This window comes from Microtus oregoni, unplaced genomic scaffold, assembly GCF_018167655.1.
Source record: "Microtus oregoni isolate MIOR12 unplaced genomic scaffold, Mior012 000008F_ref0000371, whole genome shotgun sequence".
Classification (NCBI taxonomy): Eukaryota; Metazoa; Chordata; class Mammalia; order Rodentia; family Cricetidae; genus Microtus; species Microtus oregoni.
This window is the reverse complement of record NW_024543067.1, coordinates 23,894,191-23,914,347: the sequence shown is the minus strand read 5'-3', so window position 1 is coordinate 23,914,347 and position 20,157 is coordinate 23,894,191.

Below are 20,157 nucleotides of genomic sequence, written 5' to 3'. Positions count from 1 at the left end.
AAATAAAAAACTTCTCATATATCTACCACACAGAAAATTTGATGACTGCATTAATTTTGCATGTATTGAAGTATTATACTGAATTCCATCAAAATGTCTATTTATACATGTTAATAAAATTATATATGTATGTACATGCATGCATGCATAAATGTGCGAGTTGTGGTGTATATATAAAATGAAAAGACAATAATCTATCAAGGACCATATCCTAATTATTAAGTCACCCCAATGAATTTGCCTTAATATCTTATGCTTTTTATTTCATGGCTTCCACCTACCTTCTCTCACTTGGCTCCTGTTCCCACATCTCAGACGTCCTCTAAAACTGTCATTTCCATCTATATATATCCTACAGCTGGTGTGTCATTCATGGCAGTTAAGTCTGTTCATTTAACCATAGTGAGTCTTGATCTCTATGATTATCCATGGACCATCTCTGTAGTTACTGAGATCACATTCACCTTCAGATAAATAGCTTTTATTAACCTTGCAGATGTTACTTCTTCAAATATTTTAAGTAGATGTAAGGCATAATGGAGACTTATCTTGTTTTTTTTTTATTTTCAGGGGATATTTATTTACATAAATAAAATCCATTTATCTCAGCAATACAGGTCTAGATTTGTTTCCCAAGAAAGTTAAGGAGTTTAACTCCTTGATCTGGTTTGGGGCAGATTACTATAAATATTTAAAAATTCTTATTATTTAAATATAAAATATCTTTTCATATAGCTTTATAGATTTCCATCAATACATAGAAGAAATGGTTTAAAATTAAAAGAAACAAGAAAATGAATGATTGTCATCCTATTTTCTTTCAAATACTATCAAGCACATATTGTGTTACTACCATGCTAAATATTTTGCTGGAATCAGTCAACCATGTACTGGGATAGAGTCCTTAGACCTCACTCTTTCTTGTCTGTTCTGTCTTAGTTTTTCTTTTTGCTTACTGAGAAAAATTTTTGTTGAGTGCTAGACATGATGGGTCTGGTAATAGGAGCGGAGCTGCTTAAGTGCAGTGTGTATTTGCCACTTTTTGTGTCCTGATTTGCCATCATTTCAAATCCTACTGATGCTGGTGTGCGTATTTGCTTGGGGTGATGTGAACACATGTCTATCTATTCCAGAAAAGATGCAGACAATAGACCAAAGAAATTCCACCTAATCTAGTTTAGCAAACTAATAAGCATTTTCTGGGGGGAGGTGGTTACTTATAGTAGCATGAATGAGTGATCACTTATAGAAACACAGAGGCAGTTCCATCATGACTGATGGTAAGGAAAGCTGTATCCTAGGATACCATGTCTGAGCATCAGATAGTTTCACTGGGTATTGGCACCTTTCTTCCCAGTAGTTTGTACTTAAGAGCTTTTGCTGCCTTGCTAGTTGCTTTATGTCTTGTCTCCTGTGAGTCATATCTTTACTTTAGGAGATAGTGTTTAACTTTGTTGGAAAAAGCTATAAAGCAACACAAAGGTAAGAATAAAGAAATAAAGAAAAAATATAATCATAATCATAGACTTGTACTTCCCCACTCTGTAAAAGTCTGGTACATTTTTTTTCTTCCACAATTAGGAAAAATTTTTATGGAGACTCTATGGGAGTAGTCACATAAAAGAAAACATAAAAATACAATAAGAATATACAAAAAACAACCCCCAGAAAAACACACCTCCAAAAAATCATAAAAGCAACACTTTGCATTGTATTTCCCACCCCTCCATCATCTTCTTTGTTTTATTGACATTGGAAGCTGCTATGTGTCTGTCACAGAGTAGACTTTTTTGTCCAAACAGCTTTACTTGTAAATGCTGTATGATGTGTTGTGGTGATGGTTTGCTTATGACCACATTGACCATTATTCTCAAAATTTGTTCCCAAAAAAACTTGTTGAGTTTCAATTTGCTGAGCTTCTCAGTTGGTTTAACATAGTCCGCTTGAAAGGGCATCAGATGATTTTAAAACACTTTGTATTTGTGATATGAAATTAGATACCTATAACCACTCTTTACAATAGCTTTTATGAAAATTCCAAATTAATACAAAAGTGCAGAGTACTGTACTCACATAGTTAACAAAATATGTGCTTTCTTCCCACTTATCTTATTTGATCTTTTTTCCCAATCAGTATTTTTAAAATACTTTCTATATTTGAATCATTATTATCAACCCCAGTAAGCATGTTGTATATAATAATGGGACATCTTGAAGTCAGCTATTTGAAAATTTTCTCCAGCAATAGTACATTGCTTTTCAGTTCAGACTCACTCAAGTTTTCAGAACACACGTAGAAAGCAGACAGATTTTTAAGAATTCTAGATGTGATTGGCCTTTAGCCCAGTTCTCAATACAGTCTTTATGACCCTCTAACATCTCAGGAGTTGGGCCTCTACTGTCACTACTCTCTTAATTCTGAACTAGTGTGTGATTATTTTGTAACTTTTGTCATCAGGAAGAATGTAGAATGAGGTTGTGGGATGTATGTTATTAAGTTTTGATTGTCTGTCTGAATTAATGAACACCCCTGGCATTAAATAAATGTCTTTGAGAGTGTTTCCAGGGAGTTTAACCAAGGAGGCACATGCCGAATGAGGACAGCAACATCCCATGACTGATCATCCAGAGTGAATAAGAAGAAGAAAAGGAAATCCAGCTGCATACTGCCTGTTCTTGGCTTTGGAGTTTGTACCAAAGACCACACTGCTCCCATATAATGCCTGCCCACTAAAACAGATTGCATTGTTCAGAACGTTGAAATAAATAAACCTTTCTCCTTAACATTGCTTTTTGTCAGGTATTTTGTCCCATTAATGAGAAAAGTAACTAACATGGGTGGCATGCTTTGATTATAGTGGAATGTGCATAGATGGACGAGATTACTATCAGGAATTTTAGGTGTCATAGTACAAATACACCCATAAGTCTGGAGACCAGCTCTAAGATGGACTCTATGATTGGATGTGAGTTTAACAAATGAATTCATGACATGACTCAGAAGAAGACATAGGGCAATTAAGTGGTAAATACTAATAGTTATTTACTTCCCCCTGTTGTACAATAAAGATGCTTTCATCACTGGTGCTCAGAGATTTAAGAATGATTCTCAAATGTAAAGCCTTATGTAACAGTTTAAGGTATTCAGAATGTCACTGACCTTGTGGTAATAGCATCTCAGGTCTCTGTGCGCTGTGAGCAAGACCTTGAGCTGCTGTGTAAATCAGTGTCATTTGTGTTTCTTTGCATACTTGTAAATAACTTCCAATTAATTATTCCTAGGCATTCAGGTATCCTACAGGAGGATGAATTAAATTAGAATCACTCCGTGGTATTCTTGACAGAATCATGCTAAACAACTTAGTATTAACTCATACAAAATAGGAAACATATATAATTTATGGTTAGCATGGTAATTACAATAAAATAAAAACTCTCCTTGGTAATTTTTTACAAAATTGATTTCCCTGAAGCCAAAAAAAAATATCATTTGAACATCTGTGATGGATATCTTTGTGGTCTGCATAACTGAATTAAGAATCACCTAGGAAACATACTTTGAGTTTGTCTGTGAGAATTTCCAGAAACTAGAAAGAATTTACCTTACATGAGGATTGTTGCATTTCAAGATTGCTCTTTTGTAAAATTGTAAATGGTCTATAAGTAGTGAATAGGGTTTTTTTTTTTTTGAAGTTCTTATTTCTACAGATGGTACCCTAAACCTGGTCTCATAGTAGTGATATCAGCATCATGACATCATATTAACCAAGTGGAATCATTGTTGTGGGACCCCATCTTCTTCACGGAAACTTCAAAGATTATTGCAGAAAAATCTAATGTTCATTGTGGAAAACTTCGTCATTATTCATATAGACATATAGTCAATGAAAGATACTATGTAGAAAAAATGGACATGTAGAAAAGTAAAATATTTCCTTAAAATCTGTCTTCTTTCTGTCCCATATCATATGACTCCAGACATGAGAAAGAAATCCTAAATTTTTTTTAACAACATGCCTGGATTTAGAGAAGGAAAGCCATCATCTTAATCTAAATCCTGTTGAAAGAGGGCTGCTTGGTTGTTCCCAAAATAATCACACAGAAACCATAGTATTTGCAATACTGTTTGACCAATAACCTAAGAGTATTTCTGGTTAACTCATATCCTAAACTAACCCATCTCTATTAATCTGTGTATCACCACATCTGTCTCTGCCAGGGCTACATGGCTTCTCCCTAAATCCTTCTTCTTTCTCCCAGCATTCTGTTTAGTTTTCCCCACCTACTTTTATTCCCCTATAGCTCTGCTATAGGCTCAAAACAGTTCTTTATTCATTAATGGTAATCAGAGTATACAGAGGGAAATCCCACATGACTTCCCCTTTTCTGTTTAAATAAATAAGGTTTTAACTTTAACATAGTAAAATTACATATAACAAAACATATATCAAACAAAATTACAGTTACAATATTTTTATTATAACTAAGGAAAACTGTAACTATAAATTCTTCAACACCATCAAAGACTGCAAAGGATATATTACCTAACTAAACAGGAAGTGCATTGTAAGCAACTTCTAAAACACTAGAAATGACAGTGTCATCCTGCTGCCTGGACAGTCACCCAAAGTTCTGTACCATTGGGACATCAGTTTTCAGCCTACAGGCCCATAGTATCTGGCAGACTTTTCCATAAAGCAAGAAATTTCAAAGAAGGTCCCACATATATTGGAACTTTCTTCTATGTCCTACAGAATTTCTAGGAGACTCTTCCATGAAGCAGATACCCCAAAGGACCATCACAAGTTCACCAGTCATTTCTCTGTGGGTCCTGTATGTTTAGTTCATCAAGCTGTCCAGGCAAGAGCAGTTTCTTGCCCAAACGGCTAACCAACTCATCAGGAGCCTCTTCAATGCCCATATTCCTCTTAAAGTAGACTGGTACTGCCAGGAACATATGTGTCTCATTGTCTTGAAAAGTCCTAAGTTATTAAAATATTTTAAATGTTTTTCTTTGGGTTCACCTTCTTATTTAGCTTCTCTAGGATCATGGATTATAGGCTCAATGTCCTTTATTTATGCTAGAATCCACTTATGAGTGAGTACATACCATATTCATCTTTTTGGGTCTGGATTACCTCACTCAGGATAGTGTTTTCTATTTCCATCCATTTCATGCAAAATTCAAGATGTCATTGGTTTTTTTTTTTTTTTTTTACCACTGAGTAATACTCTAATACATACATATTCCACACTTTCTTTATCCATTCTTCCATTGAGAGGCATCTAGGTTTCCAGGTTCTGGCTATTACAAATAATGCTGCTATGAACATAGTTGAACAAATGCTTTTGTCATATGATAGGGCATCTCTTGGGTATATTCCCAAGAGTGGTATTGCTGGATCCTGGGGTAGGTTGATCCCAAATTTCCTAAGAAACTGCCACACTGATTTCCAAAGTGGTTGCACAAGTTTGCATTCCCACCAGCAATGGATGAGTGTTTCCCTTACTCCATATCCTCTCCAGCAAAAGCTTTCATTGGTGTTTTTGATTTTAGCCATTCTGACAGGTGTAAGATGGTATCTCAAAGTTGTTTTGATTTGCATTTCCCTGATCGCTAAGGAGGTTGAGCATGACCTTAAGTGTCTTTTGGCCATTTGAACTTCTTCTGTTGAGAATTCTCTGTCCTAGATATTGGAAGGAGACAATATTGTCAGGCAAAAATTAGAAACTTGGGGGTGGGTTGGGGTGGGGGTAATGGGAGATGGGGAGAAAAATGTTAGACTGGGGAATGGGGAGAGCACGGGGGAATAGGATGGTTAGGATGGAGGAAGGGTGGATATGGGAGCAGGGAAGTATATATCTTAATTAACGGAGCCATTTTAGGGTTGGCAAGAGACTTGAATCTAGAGGTGTCCCCATGTGTCCATGGAGATGTCCCCAGCTAGATCCTTGGGCAGTTGAGGAAAGGGAGCCTGAAATGGCCCTATCCTATAGCCATACTGATGAATATCTTGCATATCACCATAAAACCTTTATCTGGAAATGGATGAAGCTAGAGACAGAGACACACATTGGAGCACCAGACTGAGCTCCCAAGGTCCAAATGAGGAGCAGAAGTAGGTAGAACATGAGCAAGGAAGTCAGGACCACGAGGGGTGCACCCACCCACTGAGACAGTATGGTTGATCTAATGGGAACTCACCAAGACCAGCTGGACTGGGACTGATGGAGCATGTGATTAAACCGGACTCTCTGAACATGTCGGACAAGGAGGGCTGACTGAGAAGCCAAGGACAATGGCACTGGGTTTTGATCCTACTGCATTTACTGGCTTTGTGTCTGTTGGATGCTCACCTTCCTACACCTGGATGGAGGGGGGAGGACCTTGTACTTCCCACAGGGCAGGGAACCCTGACTTCTCTTTGGACTGGAGAGGGAGGGGGAGGAGGATGCGGGGGGGAAGGGAGGAGGTGGAAATTTTTAAGTAAAAATAAATAAAATAAAATAAAAAACATTTTAAATGTCATATTTGAAGTTCTCTGAAAGATTTAAAAAATTCCTATCCACCTGAAATACATCTCTTTACATTGTCATACTAACTTGACTACACGCTTGACTATTATATACAATTATCTATTAGCCTGTATTTCTTAATTATACATTACAATTTTAAATCAAGAGCGGAAATATACATATAACAAAATCGATCTTAAATTTCTATCAATAAACCAAGATCCATACCCTTGCAAATCTCTATAGAATATCTCCCTTTAACTATAAACAATCATTTATAAACAGTATTTGGGAAAATGTGTGAAATACTTCTCCAAACTACTTCCTGCTGTTTAGTGGGCAAAATAATTTTTAGGGTGTTCAAGGTGACCTCTTGGGGAATCATGTTTATAAAATCATATTAGTCTGGAATCATCAGCAGGTTCTCAACCTCTGTAGAAACAAAAGAAGAACCTTTTTTCCAAAGCAATATATCCTAAGACTCAAATTTTGAAGTCAAGAAACCTTTAAGACATATATGTTGGTTTGTCTTAGCAGTCTGTACAATGAAAAGTCTCTCTGTAATTATTACTTGATATCTGTCTTATTATATGGAATTTATGTTAAAGTTAAAACCTTTCTTTTTATTTAAACAGAAAGAGGGAGGTGAAGTGGGATTTCCCTTTGTATGCTGTGAATACCATTGGTTAATAAATGACTGCTTTGGACCTATAGCAGGGCAGAACTTAGATAGGCAGGAAAAGCTAAACTGAATCCTGGAAGAAAGAAGGCAGAGTCAGAGAGAAGCCATGGAGCCACTACCAGAAACAGATATGCTGAAACTAGCTGGAAGGCCATGACCTTGTAGTGATGCACATATTAATGGAGGTGAGCTAAATTAAGAAGTAAGAGTTAGCCAATAAGGAGCTAGAGCTAATGAACAAGCAGTGATTTAAATAATATATTTTTTATGTCATTATTTCATGGTTAAGCATCTGGGAACTAATAGTGCCCTCCTTTCAATAAAAGCCAGCTCTGATTTTTAAGTAGAGATGTATATATACATGTCCAGATATCAAATTTTACAGTGCAGATGATACAGCATAAGTATTCATTCTATACTCACATGTAAGATTTCTCTTTGCTTGGTGATTTTTTTTCTGGATAGTTATCTGTTCATCTTTAGGCATATAGATGTCCAAGGTCCCTTGACTTTTTATTTTCCTGTAGAGACAAGAACAGAACACTGCCCCAACCCTTATAAGGCTTTTTTACCACCTGTATGATTGTAACTTCTGTGGATGAATTCACATTTCTCTGTCTCGAGAGGTTTCGCTTTTTCAAACCAAATCTTTATTAAATGTAATGGTATTCATAGCTTAATCTCCTGTGGAAACAAGAGCAAAATTCCTTCCCCAATATAGCACATCTCCTGCTTTCCATCGTGAGGTCAACACATCCTTGAAATATACCAGCTGATTTAATTCAGGAGTTTTTTCCATTATCCAATGTCTCTCTGCTGCTATTGTTCCTTTCTCATTAGCATTAAAAAAATCAAGATTAATAAAGCATTATAAACCTATTTGGGGGGTATTTTCCATTCCTTTCTGTTTGTTTAGCATATCCTTTATATAGTTATATTTGACCTTTCTATAACTGTCTGACCTGAAGGATTGTTTGGTAAACCTGTAATATGCTTTATAATTTAATAAGCAAAAAAGTGTTTCATTTTCTTAGACACATATGCTGGAACACTGCTTGTCTGTATTTGTGCAGGTATAACCATGATGGTCATAACTTCTAATAAATATGTGATTACTGAATCAGCCTTCTTTAAGCCCAAAGCTGTTGCCCATTGAATACCTGAAGTGTCGATGGTATAGTGTAAATATTTTAATTTTCCAAATTTTGTAAAGTAGAACACATCCAACTGCCAGATTTCATTCCTTTGAGTACCCTTTAGGTTTCTCCCTGCAGGTAATGGTATTTGGTTATAGAAAGAACGAGTAAGACATCTCTTTATAATCTCTTTCCCTTATTGCCATGTAATAGAGAGCTCTTTGGTTAAACCTTTGATACCAACATGATATTTCTTATGAAATTCTGAGGCCTTCAGGAAACTTACAATCAATAATTGATCAATTTCTGAATTACCTTGAGTTAGAGGAACTTACAGATCCAAATGGAATTTGATATGTGTTTTATATATAGGACAAAGCCTCATCCTGATTATGTATTGAACCTGAGTGAATAATGGAGCCAATTTTTTAACATCTGGTATGAATTCAGCAGTTTCAATATGCAAGACAACTCTTTCTGCATATTACCAAACAGTAACTATATTGGGAAGTTATTAAAATCCTTAGTACCATGAGAATAGCATATAACTCTGCCTTTTGTACAGAATTGGCTTTGTTCCATCTTACTTAATTCTTCTGATTTATAATCTGCTTTTGCTGATTTATTTGCATCAGGGTTAAATGTATGGGCTCCAGTTATTTGTATGCCATGTACAATTTGGGGAAGAATCCAAATACTTTTCTTTATAAGATAATTCTATCACTTTTGGGATAATCTCTATTAATTTCTCCCAGAAAATTAGCACAAGCACTTTGCCATGGTTCATTGACTTCCCAAAATTTAATAATTTCATCAGTAGTAGAAAACACTATAATCTCTGTTGGGGCTGTGCCTACTAGTTGATGAAGTCTCAATTTTCCTTTTATAGTTAATTCAGAGTCTTTTTCCACATTTGTTTTTAATTTTTATTTAGTTTATGTGACAAAAAGGTATGTTGTAAGATAATATCTTCCCTCTGCATTAAAATTCCTGCAGGGGAAATTCTAGAAGGCAATATGACTAGAATGCTATTAAAATTTGTATTCTTATCTATCTACATATGCCTCCTATAATTTCTCTTTAATGACTGTCAATTCATTTACTGTTTCAGCTGTTAATTCCCTGGATTTATTGAAGTCTCTGTCACCATCTAACATTTGTTTAAATGAATTATTAGATGAGGTGTTATCCTAAAGGCCAGTTGTAGACTAAAAATATCTCCTATTTTTAACCCATATGAGTTTCCCAGTTAACCATTTTCAAGATAAGGCCATTAGTACCTCTGAATGTTTGTTAGTTGCTTTGTGTTCTTGTACAACCTGAATGGCTGGTGACCTTTGTTTATAATACCTTATAATATCCTTCTCAGAAATATAAGTTTTGGAGACTGCAGAAATGTTAACTTAGGTATTCCATTGCTGCAATAGGTTGTGAGACCATAAATTCCTTGCAATATTAGCTACATTTGGCCTCGGCCTTCTTTTCTGTCCTTCTGGCCCTATATACATTCAACCCACATTGTGCTTTGTTTCACTTGAGATAGGGTTCCAATTCCTAGAAATTAAATATCTGCCTCCTGAAGTGGCTAATCTGGATGCCAAGATTCTGGAGTAATGATGCTCATGTCTGCACCCATGTCTAGTAATTTCTCAATTACAATGTCATTTATACACACTCTTAGTTTTGGTCTTTGATCATTTATAGAAGTCTGCCAAAATATATGTTTTCTATTTCCTACTGAATATTTTTGGTTTATCATCAATGTCTATTCCATCATCTAGAACAGTATGATTTTTTTTTTTACAGTAGGTACTGGATTTTTAAATTTTCCTGTTATGGCATGTTCTACACAATGACTGGAACTTTTTAAACACCAGGGCCTGCAAAACCTCCCTCCCCCAGGATTTTCCCATTGGCATCATGTTACCTTGTATGTCTTTTGTCGAGCTAAATTCATTGGTCCATTATTGCCCTTTGCCACACCTCCTACATAAACCAGAAGCCTAAGTTCTCCTATTCTTGCCATTCCTAGAGCAAACATTATTCCTAGGAATTCCTTGTTGACAGTCCCTTCTTAGGTATCCTATTCTACCACAATTAAAACATTTGGCATTTTGGTGTCTCTTCTTACCATTGGAAATTGCTTTTTCTACCCAAGCCTCAGTTCAATAGCCAAATGTCTCAACAATCATTGTATGCAATATACATTCATCTATTGGTGCTGATCTCACCTTTAAAAACCCGGGGATCTTTTTGCATTCTAAGTTGGAATTTTCAAAAGCCAGAGATTCAATAAGTCCACATCTAGCTTCTTGGTCTGTCACTCCTACAGACCTTAGTTTGATGTGGGAGTGTCTTCTATCTATCTGTTGCTTTCATTGGTTAATTAATAAAGAAAACTGCTTTGCCTGATAGGGCAGAATTTAGATAGGCAGAGTAGACTGAACAGAATGCTGGGAAGAAGGGAAGTCTCCATAGCTCTCCTCTCCAAGATGGATGCAGGTTAAGAATATTCCTAGTAAGACACCACCTCATGGTGTTACATAGATTACTAAATACGGGTTAATCAAGATGTGAGAGTTAGCCAATAAAAGGCTAGAAATAATGGGCTAGGCAGTGTTTAAAAGAATACAATTTGTGTGTTGCTATTTCTGGGGCTAAGCTAGCCATGCGGGAGCCAGGGCCGCAGCCCACCGCTCCCTACAACATTAATCTTTATAAGAAATCACTAAAGAGTTCTTCCTGGCCCTGTTTAACCCTAATATATAATTTAATTCTTTTTCCTTGTTTCTGAATCCTGTCCCAAGGATTAATGCTGCAGTGCTACATAGGGACAAGGAGTGTTCATCATAGAGACCCTGTTTCTGAGGCTCAGAGTAATGACCCTTACCAAGAACTTGATCTTGCGAAGTCTCAAATCCTTTTTATTTTCCCTTTTGTTTTAAATTTTTGCCTCTCCTCTCTCTTTCTATCTCTAAAAAAAAGATAAAAAAATACTTCCAAAACAGGAGTTGTCTGTCTCTAGGATTGCTGAGATTAACTGAATCCAATCTTGTGGGGGAGGCCTTATTGTTTGAAGCCCACATTTTCACCATTTCTCTAAAAAAGGGTGAATGTAATTCATAAGATGCTATTGCTTTTTAAATTTCTTTAAGATCACACATATCTATTGGTTCCCATGTATATGCTTTGACTATCTTGAGGTACTTTGTGCCTTATGGTCTTTCTGTGGAAATTACTGGATAAGCAATTAACACCCTGTGTATGTCATCCTGGGGTCTGGGACATACTGATGAAGCTAAACCCTGTCCTTGTAGCTTCTGTGCCTGCTCATCAATTTCAATAAATTTCTCAGTCTTCTCAATTACTTTCACTACTGCCTTTTGTAAAGTTTAAATCTCCTGTCCAGTGTTCTGTTCTAATGCTTTCATGAAAATCCAAGGTATGAGCCTGTGAGGTCCTTGGCTCAGCAAGTGGCCCTGCTCCTGTGCTGAGGAAACCCATCCAGAAAGGTGTGTGTCCACCCCGCCAACTGGATGCCCCAGGAATGGAGTATAGGCCCCCTCCAATTCCCTAAACATTACTGGCCATTCAGCGAGGCATCTCACTGGCTACTGGCTTTCTCTATTTACCCAATTTCATATTGCCCCAAGCACCCCTTTCCATCTGAGAGGTCTTAGGATCCCCAACTCAGCCTGCTTTGGGGCTGAGGGTCTGGGGAGCCAGTGGTGAGTGCTCCTAAGGCAAGGGCTTCTTTGTTCCACATGAGGCTGCCCCTGCCATGCCTGCCCTTTTGTCTGCGAGGTCCTAGGCCCAACAAGTGGTCTTGCTCCAGTACTGAGGAGATCCATCCAGAGGGGAAAGTATGTGCCTGCGCGGCCGGACAGATGATCCGGAAATGGAGTACAGCCCCCCTCCAATTCCCTAAACATTTCTGACCATTCAGTGAAGTGTCTCCCCAGTTACTAGCTTTGTCTATTTATCCCATTCCATCTTGCCTACAAGCACCCCTTTCCATCTGCAGAATCTTTAGATCCACCACCACAGAGATGCAGGGCTGGTTCAACATATGAAAATCTATCAATGTAATCCATCATATAAATAAACTGAAAGAAAAAAAAACCTTTGATCATTTCATTAGATGCTGAAAAAGCATTTGACAAAATTAAACACCCCTCTATGATGAAGGTCTTGGGGAGATTAGGGATACAAGGATAATACCTAAATATAATAAAAGCAATATATAGCAAGCTGACAACTAATATCAAATTAAATGGAGAAAAACTCAAAGCCATTCCACTAAAGTCAAGAACAAGACAAGGCTGTCCACTATCTCCATATCTCTTCAATATAGTGCTGGAAGTACTAGCAATAACAATAATATAACATAAGAAGATCAAGGGGATTTGAATTGGAAAGGAAGAAGTCAAACTTTCATTATTTGCAGATGATATGATTGTGTACATAAGTGACCACAAAAACTCTACCAAAGAATCACTAAAGCTGATAAATACCTTCAGTGATGTGGCAGGATACAAGATCAAAAAAAAAAAAACCCAGTAGCCCACCTATACACAAAGGATAAGAAGCTGAGAGGAAAATCAGAGAAGCAGCACCTTTCATGATAGCCACAAATATCATAAAGTATCTTGGAGTAACATTAACCAATGAAGGGAAAGATCTATTTGATAGGAACTTTAAGGCTTTGAAAAAAGAAATTGAAGAAGATACCAGAAAATCTAAGGATCTCCTATGCTCTTAGATTTGTAGGATCAGCATACTGTAAATGGCAATTCTACCAAAGGCAATCTATAGATTCAATGCATTTCCTATCAAAATCCCAATAAAATTCTTCACAGATCTTGAGAGAACAATAATCAACTTTATATGAAAAAAACAAAAAACCTAGAATAGCCAAAACAATCCTATACAGTAAAGGAACTTCTGGAGGCATTACCATCCCTGACTTCAAACTCTATTATAGATTTACAGTAATGAAAACAGGTTGATATTGGCATAAAAACAGAGACATTGACCAAAGGAATCAAATTGAAGACCTGGATATTAATCCACAAACCTAATTTTCGACAAAGGAGCTAAAATTATACAATGGAAGAAAGAAAGGATCTTTAACAAATGGTGCTGGCATAGCTGGATGTTAACATGAAGAAGAATGAAAACAGATTGATATCTATCACCATGCACAAAGCTCAAGTCCAAATAGATTAAAGACCTCAATATAAACCTGACCACACTGAACCTGATAGAAGAGAAAGTGGGAAGCAGACTGCAACACATGGGCACAGGAGACCACTTCTTACTTTTAACTCCAGTAGTACAGAAAATAAGAGCAACTATGAATAAATGGGACCTCCTGAAACTAAGAAGTGTCTATAAAGCAAACGACACAGTCATTAAAACAAAAAAGGTAACCTACTGAATGGGAGAAGATCTTCACCAACCCCACATCAGAGAAAGGTCTTATCTCCAAAATATATAAATAACTCAAGGAACTAGACATTCAAATTCTAAATAACCCAGTTAAAAAATGAGATATTGAGCTGAACAGAGAATTCTCAAGAGAAGTTCAAAGAGCAGTCAGGGTTCCCTACCCTGTGGTAAGTCCTAGGTCCTCCCCCCTCCGTCCATTTCTAGGAAGGTGAACATCCAAACTGGCTAGGCTCCCACAAAGCCAGCACATTACCTAGGTTCAAAATCCCGTGCCATTGTCCTTGGCTTCTCATCAGCCCTCATTGTTCGCCATGCTCAGAGAGTCCAGTTTTATCCCATGCTTTTTCAGTCACAGTCCAGCTGGCCTTGGTGAGCTCTCAATAGATCAGCTCCACTGTCTCAGTGGTTGGGTGCACCCCTCGTGGTCCCGACTTCTTTGCTCATGTTCTCCCTCCTTCTGCTCCTCATTGGGACCTTGGGAGCTCAGTCCGGTGCTCCAGTGTGGGTCTCTGTCTCTATGTCCATCCATCACCAGATGAAGGTTCTATGATGATATGCAAGATATTCGTCAGTATTGCTATAGGATAGGTCATTTCAGGTTCCCTATCCTCAGCTGCCCAAGGAACTAACTGGGGACCTCGGCTTGGGCACCTGGGAGCCACTCTAGGTTCAAGTCTCTTGCCAACCCTAAGGTGGCTCCCTTAACTAAGAATTGTGCTTCCTTGCTCCCCTATCCAAGCTTCCTTTATCCCAATCCTCCTTTTTCCCCAAGTTCCCCCATTCTCCCCTTCTCCCTTTTTTCTCCCCATCTCCCCTTACCCCCATCCCACCCCACCCCCAAGATCTCAATTTTCTCCCCCGGCAATTTTGTCTACTTCCCATAGCCAAGAGGAAAACTATATGTTTTTTCCTTTGGTTCACCTTCTTACTTAGCTTCTTTGGGATCACCGATTGTAGACTCCGTGACCCTTGTTTATGGCTAGAAACCAATTATGAGTGAGTACATCCCATATTCATCTTTTTGGTTCTGGGTTACCTCACTCAGGATAGTGTGGAGAGGGAGGGGAAGAGGAGTGGGGGGAGGGGGAGAAGGGTGGGAGGAGGGGAAGAAGGGTGGGAGGAAGGGGAGGGAAATGGGAGGCTGGGAGGAGGTGGAAACTTGTTATTTTTTCTCCTTTTCTCAATAAAAAAAAGTTAAAAAAAAAAGAAAGAGAAGTTCAAATGGCCAAAAGGTACTTAAGGTCATGTTCAACTTCCTTAGTGATCAGGGAAATGCAAATCAAAACAACTTTGAGATACCATCTTACACCTGCCAGAATGGATAAAATCAAAAACACAAATGATAACCTATGCTGGAGAGGATGTGGAGTAAGGGGAACACTCATTTATTGCTGGTGGGAGTGAAAACTTGTGCAACCACTTTGGAAATCAGTGTGGTGGGTTCTCAGGAAATTGGGAGTCAACCTAACTCAATTCTAACATTAACACTCTTAGGAATATACCCAAGAGATGCCCAATCACACTATAAAAGCATTTGTTCAACTATGCTCATAGCAGCATTATTTTTAATAGCCAGAACCTGGAAACAACCTAGATGCCCCTCAATGGAAGAATAGACAAAGAAAGTATAAAACAGCTACACATTAGAGTACTACTACTCAGTGGTAAAAAAAAAAAAAAAAAAAAAGACATCTTGAATTTTCATGCACATGGATGGAAATAGAAAACACTATCCTGAGTGAGGTAACCAAGACCCAAAAAGAAGAATATGGAATAAACTCACTCATTAGTGGACTCTAGCCATAAACAATGGTCATTGAGCCTAGAGTTTGTGATCCTAGAGAAACTAAATAATAAGATGAACCCAAAGAAAAACATATGCAGATTCTCCTGGAAATCGGAAGTAGACAAGATTGCTGGGCAAACACTGGGAGCACTGGGGTGGGGGTGGAGTGAGGGTAAGGAGAGTGGGGGAGAGAGAAGGGAGAAGGGAAAGATTGGGGAGAGTTTGGGGAAGTGGGATGGTTGAGATGGAGGAATGGCGAATTTGGGTGCAGGGAAGAAAATATCTTACTTAAGGGAGCTGTTTTAGGGTTGGCAAGAGGCTTGGCTCTAGAGGGGTTCCCATATGTTCATGGAGATGTCCCCATATAGGTCCTTGGGCAGTAGCGAAGAGAATGCCTGAACTGGCCTTGTCCCATAGTCACACTGATGAATATCTTGAATAACATCATAGAACTTTCATCCGGCGATGGACTGAGATAGAGACAGAGACCCACATGGGAGCACTGGACTGATCTCCCAAGGTCTAGAAAAGCAGGGGGTAGAAAGTGAGCAAGGAATTCAGGACTGTGAGGGGTTGGTACACCCTCTGAGACAGTGTGCCTGATCTAATGGGAGCTCACCAAGGCCAGCTGAACTGTGACTGAATGAGCATGTGATCAAACCAGACTCTCTGAATATGGCTGACAATGGGGGCTGACTGAGGAGCCAAGGATAATGGCACTGGAATTTGTTTCTACTGCATGCTCTGGCTTTTTGGAATCCTAGTCTGTTTGGATGCACACCTTCCTAGGCCTGGATGGAGGGGAGCATGGCCTTGGACTTCCCACAGGGCAGAGTAACATGCCCTTTCTTTGGACTGGAAGAGGAGGATGGAGGGTGTGTTGGGGAGCAGGAGGAAAATGGTAGGAGGGGAGGAAGTGGTATTTGAATGGCATTATTTATAAAGCAATAAAGACAAAAGAAATCCAAGGTATGAAACTTGTCCAATAAAGATACTGTCTCATCCTTGGCCATATTTTTTATGGTGTGCATATTACCTTCCTGAGGACATACCTTATCCATTAATCTTTCATAATTTTTTAACAAATTTGACTGTTATGTTCAACAGCAAAATTCTTTCAGATAATTCTGTCAAATTGATGTTATCCCTCTCCATAGTATTAATCTTCTAAACTAGCTGGCCTACTATAGATCCAAAGCAGTTTCTTTATTCATTAATAGTAATCATAGCATACAGATGGGAGTCTCACATCACCTCCCCTTTTTGTTTAAATTAAAAAAGTTAGGTTTTTAACTTTAACATAGAAAAATTACATAAAATAGTTATCATAACTAAGGAAAACTATGACTATAGTTATAACTCTAAATCCTTTAATTCCATCAAAGTCTCTAGAAGGATATAATAGTACCTAAGTAAGCATGAAGTACATTGTAAAAACTTCAAAAACTCTAGAATGGACAGAGATATCTTGCTACCTAGACAGTTACCCAAAGTTCCTACATGTAAGGAACCTCTTCGGTTCCTATCTTCTCAAAGTAATTGGTGCCACCAGGAACAGATGTGTCTCATTGTCATGAAAAGTCCTACATTCTTAAAACATTTTAAATGTCATATTCTGTAGTCTTCTAATAGTTTGAAGAAAGCCTATCCATCTGAAATATATATCCCTGACTTTCTAGAAAATCTAACTAACATGATTTACAAGTAAGACTATTATAGATGATTATCTATTAACCTATATTTCTTAATTATACATTACATTTTAACTGAACTACACAATCACAATATCTTAATCAAGAGCAGATTAAGTATAACAAAATTGACCTTAAGTTTGTATCAATAAAGCATGATCCATACCAATGCAAAGTATCTATCTCTATAGCATATCCCCTTTAAATGTAAAGAAACATTTATAGACAATATTTAGGAATATGGCATAGTTCTCCAAATTGCTTCTTGCTGTCTATTGGGTAAAATAATTATTGAAGACAACCTTTTAGAGGGTCTTGGTCCATCAAACAATATTAGGCTGAAAGCAATTCACAGGTTCTCAGCCTCTGTGGAAACAAACAAAGAAACCTATCTGTAGACTCAAATTTTAAAATCAAGATAACTTTACATTGGTTAAATGTAGCAACCTGTACAATGAAATGTCTCTCTGTACTTTGCTCTTTCACAGTCACAAACGTCAAAGAAGACACAACAATATAAATAATCCAGAGACTCTGTTAATTTTCCATCTTTACGTGGCTTAGTAATTTTTACTCTATTATTTTTCTATATTCTCTTTAAAGACTTTGTTTTAATTTCTTAAGTCCTTTACTTTCTTTTATAACTGTCTATATTCTTTTTCTTCTCTCTCCCAAGCCTACATACATTTATCGAACACTGTGACTCATTTAGACTGAATCTGTACCATTGTGTATCTGTAATTCTTTTCTTTCCAAGGGTGCTTCTTAAAATGCTAAGCGCTTCCTTAAAACTTAAGCTGCATCATTGCCAAGGGAAACACAGCACTCCTGCTTGCCCCACCCAGACCAGCATGGTGAAGCTACTCCCCTCAGAGAGCCATGCACAATGCCCTCTAGGCACAGAGTCAGTCCATGTTGCCACCAAGGCATAACACATTGCTCACAAACCCCATTCAAATGCTCGGTAGCCAGTCTCCAGCAGTGCTACATGGCTTCTCTATGACTCCACCTCCTTTCTCACAGCATTCAGCTTAGTTTTCCCTGCCTACGTCCTGCCCTACTATAAGTCCAAAGAAGTTTCTTTATTAATTAATGGTAATCATAGCATACAGAGGGGAATCCCACATCATCCATGGTATAGGCAAAATAATTATTGGACCCCTAAAGAATTATGTATCAGTAATTTTTATAGTTTTTCATATCTTACTAGTCATAAAGCAATAACAATGAATGGTAGTAGGTGTAATAATTGTTATTGGCCAGCAGTTATCACAGTTGTATCCACGTGGCCAAGAGACACTAGCAGCAACGAACAGTATATACTCTGCTTCGTTTAACAAATTAAGAGCAATTACTAAGGCAATCAAATGATTCTGAGAGTTGTGGACCAGGATAAAGAGAAAACCCAAAGTTTTCTATCAGTGTGAGTTGAAGGCTGTGTGCACTCTGGGGATTGTAGGCAGTGGTGTGTGGACCAGCATGTAATGTACCAGTGGCAGTATATATATCACAAGCCCGGGAGTCCTGAGCAGCAGCCTGCTGTGTCTGAGTGCCAGCAATAGGATTGACATGGAGACTTTGGAGAGGACTATTTACTTCAACTGGTCTGTGAAGAATATTAAGTAATTAAGAGATGTGAAAATATGGTACTTATCAATGACTGTAGGCTTTAGTTTTAATTGCCATTAAAGCATTGAATAAAAATAATATGTTCAGACAATGAAGAATTTAGGATAAGAATTTTAAAACAGGATTCTAATAGCCATATTTAAAGAATCCCTTATCTACTGTGAGTAGATGACTCTCTGCCCTGAAATTGGACTGGAGTCTAATTGTTATAGGTGAAAAACTAAATTCAAAGATATAATGAGTTTTATAATAAAAATATAGATACAATAAGAAATGTCAGCAAGAAATAATATTGCTATCTTCTAAAGTTTTGAAAATTCAAATTGTTGTAGAACTTCCATATCTCTAGAAAGAGAGGCCATGTGCTGCTGGCATGCTTATAATTTTGGATGTCAATATCAGATCCTGGACACATGAGTCTCCCGATAGGAAAACTCATAGCATGTCAGCTTATTTGTCCTACTTAAACTTTAAAATGACCAATGCTATTTAAAGTTATTCAGTATGGGGAATTATTATAAGATACTGGTCAATGAATTAAGTGCTTAAGTTTAAATGCTTAAAAAAAAAACACTTTAGAAGAATTACTAAAACTATAGCCCACAACATTGCCAGTGATGATTTGGCAGTTATTGCCCTAGGAATTCACATTCAAATTTTCCCTAGACATATCATTGTCTTAGGTATATCACAAAATATTCCAATATATAGACTCAGTACAGTGTCAGCCATTATATACTGAAATGAAAGCTTGGGTTTTCTTTGCTACCACCAATGTTATTAGCAACCATAGACCTGTTGATGCCAGAGGCTGACAATAAGCTTTCAAGAAAACTTACAGTCCCTTGCAGTCAATAAAAACCAACTTGATGGCCTTAGGCCACATATAAAATGCGAAAGTGAAAAGTGCTTTCTTTTTCTTAATACTGATATTTTCTTCACATCAATTTGTTTTCAATATTATTACAGCTATATTTTACCCAAAAGGAGTCATGGTTGTTAATAATTAAGTTTAAATTTATTATGGAGTTTGGAGAGTGGGAAGAGAGAGCAGATGGACCTTCATGCTTTTTGCTACCCAAGGCCATGCCCCACCTGGTCCAGTCTCTCAAAAGCCATTGGCTGAAGGAGGTTCCCCATCACCTCCCACTTTTGTCTAAATTAGTTCCAAACCAAATGCAAAACTATATATAAGAAAAGATATCAAGTCTAAAAATTAGAATTACGACCATTATAAACAATATTAAGCAAGAAACATACTAAATG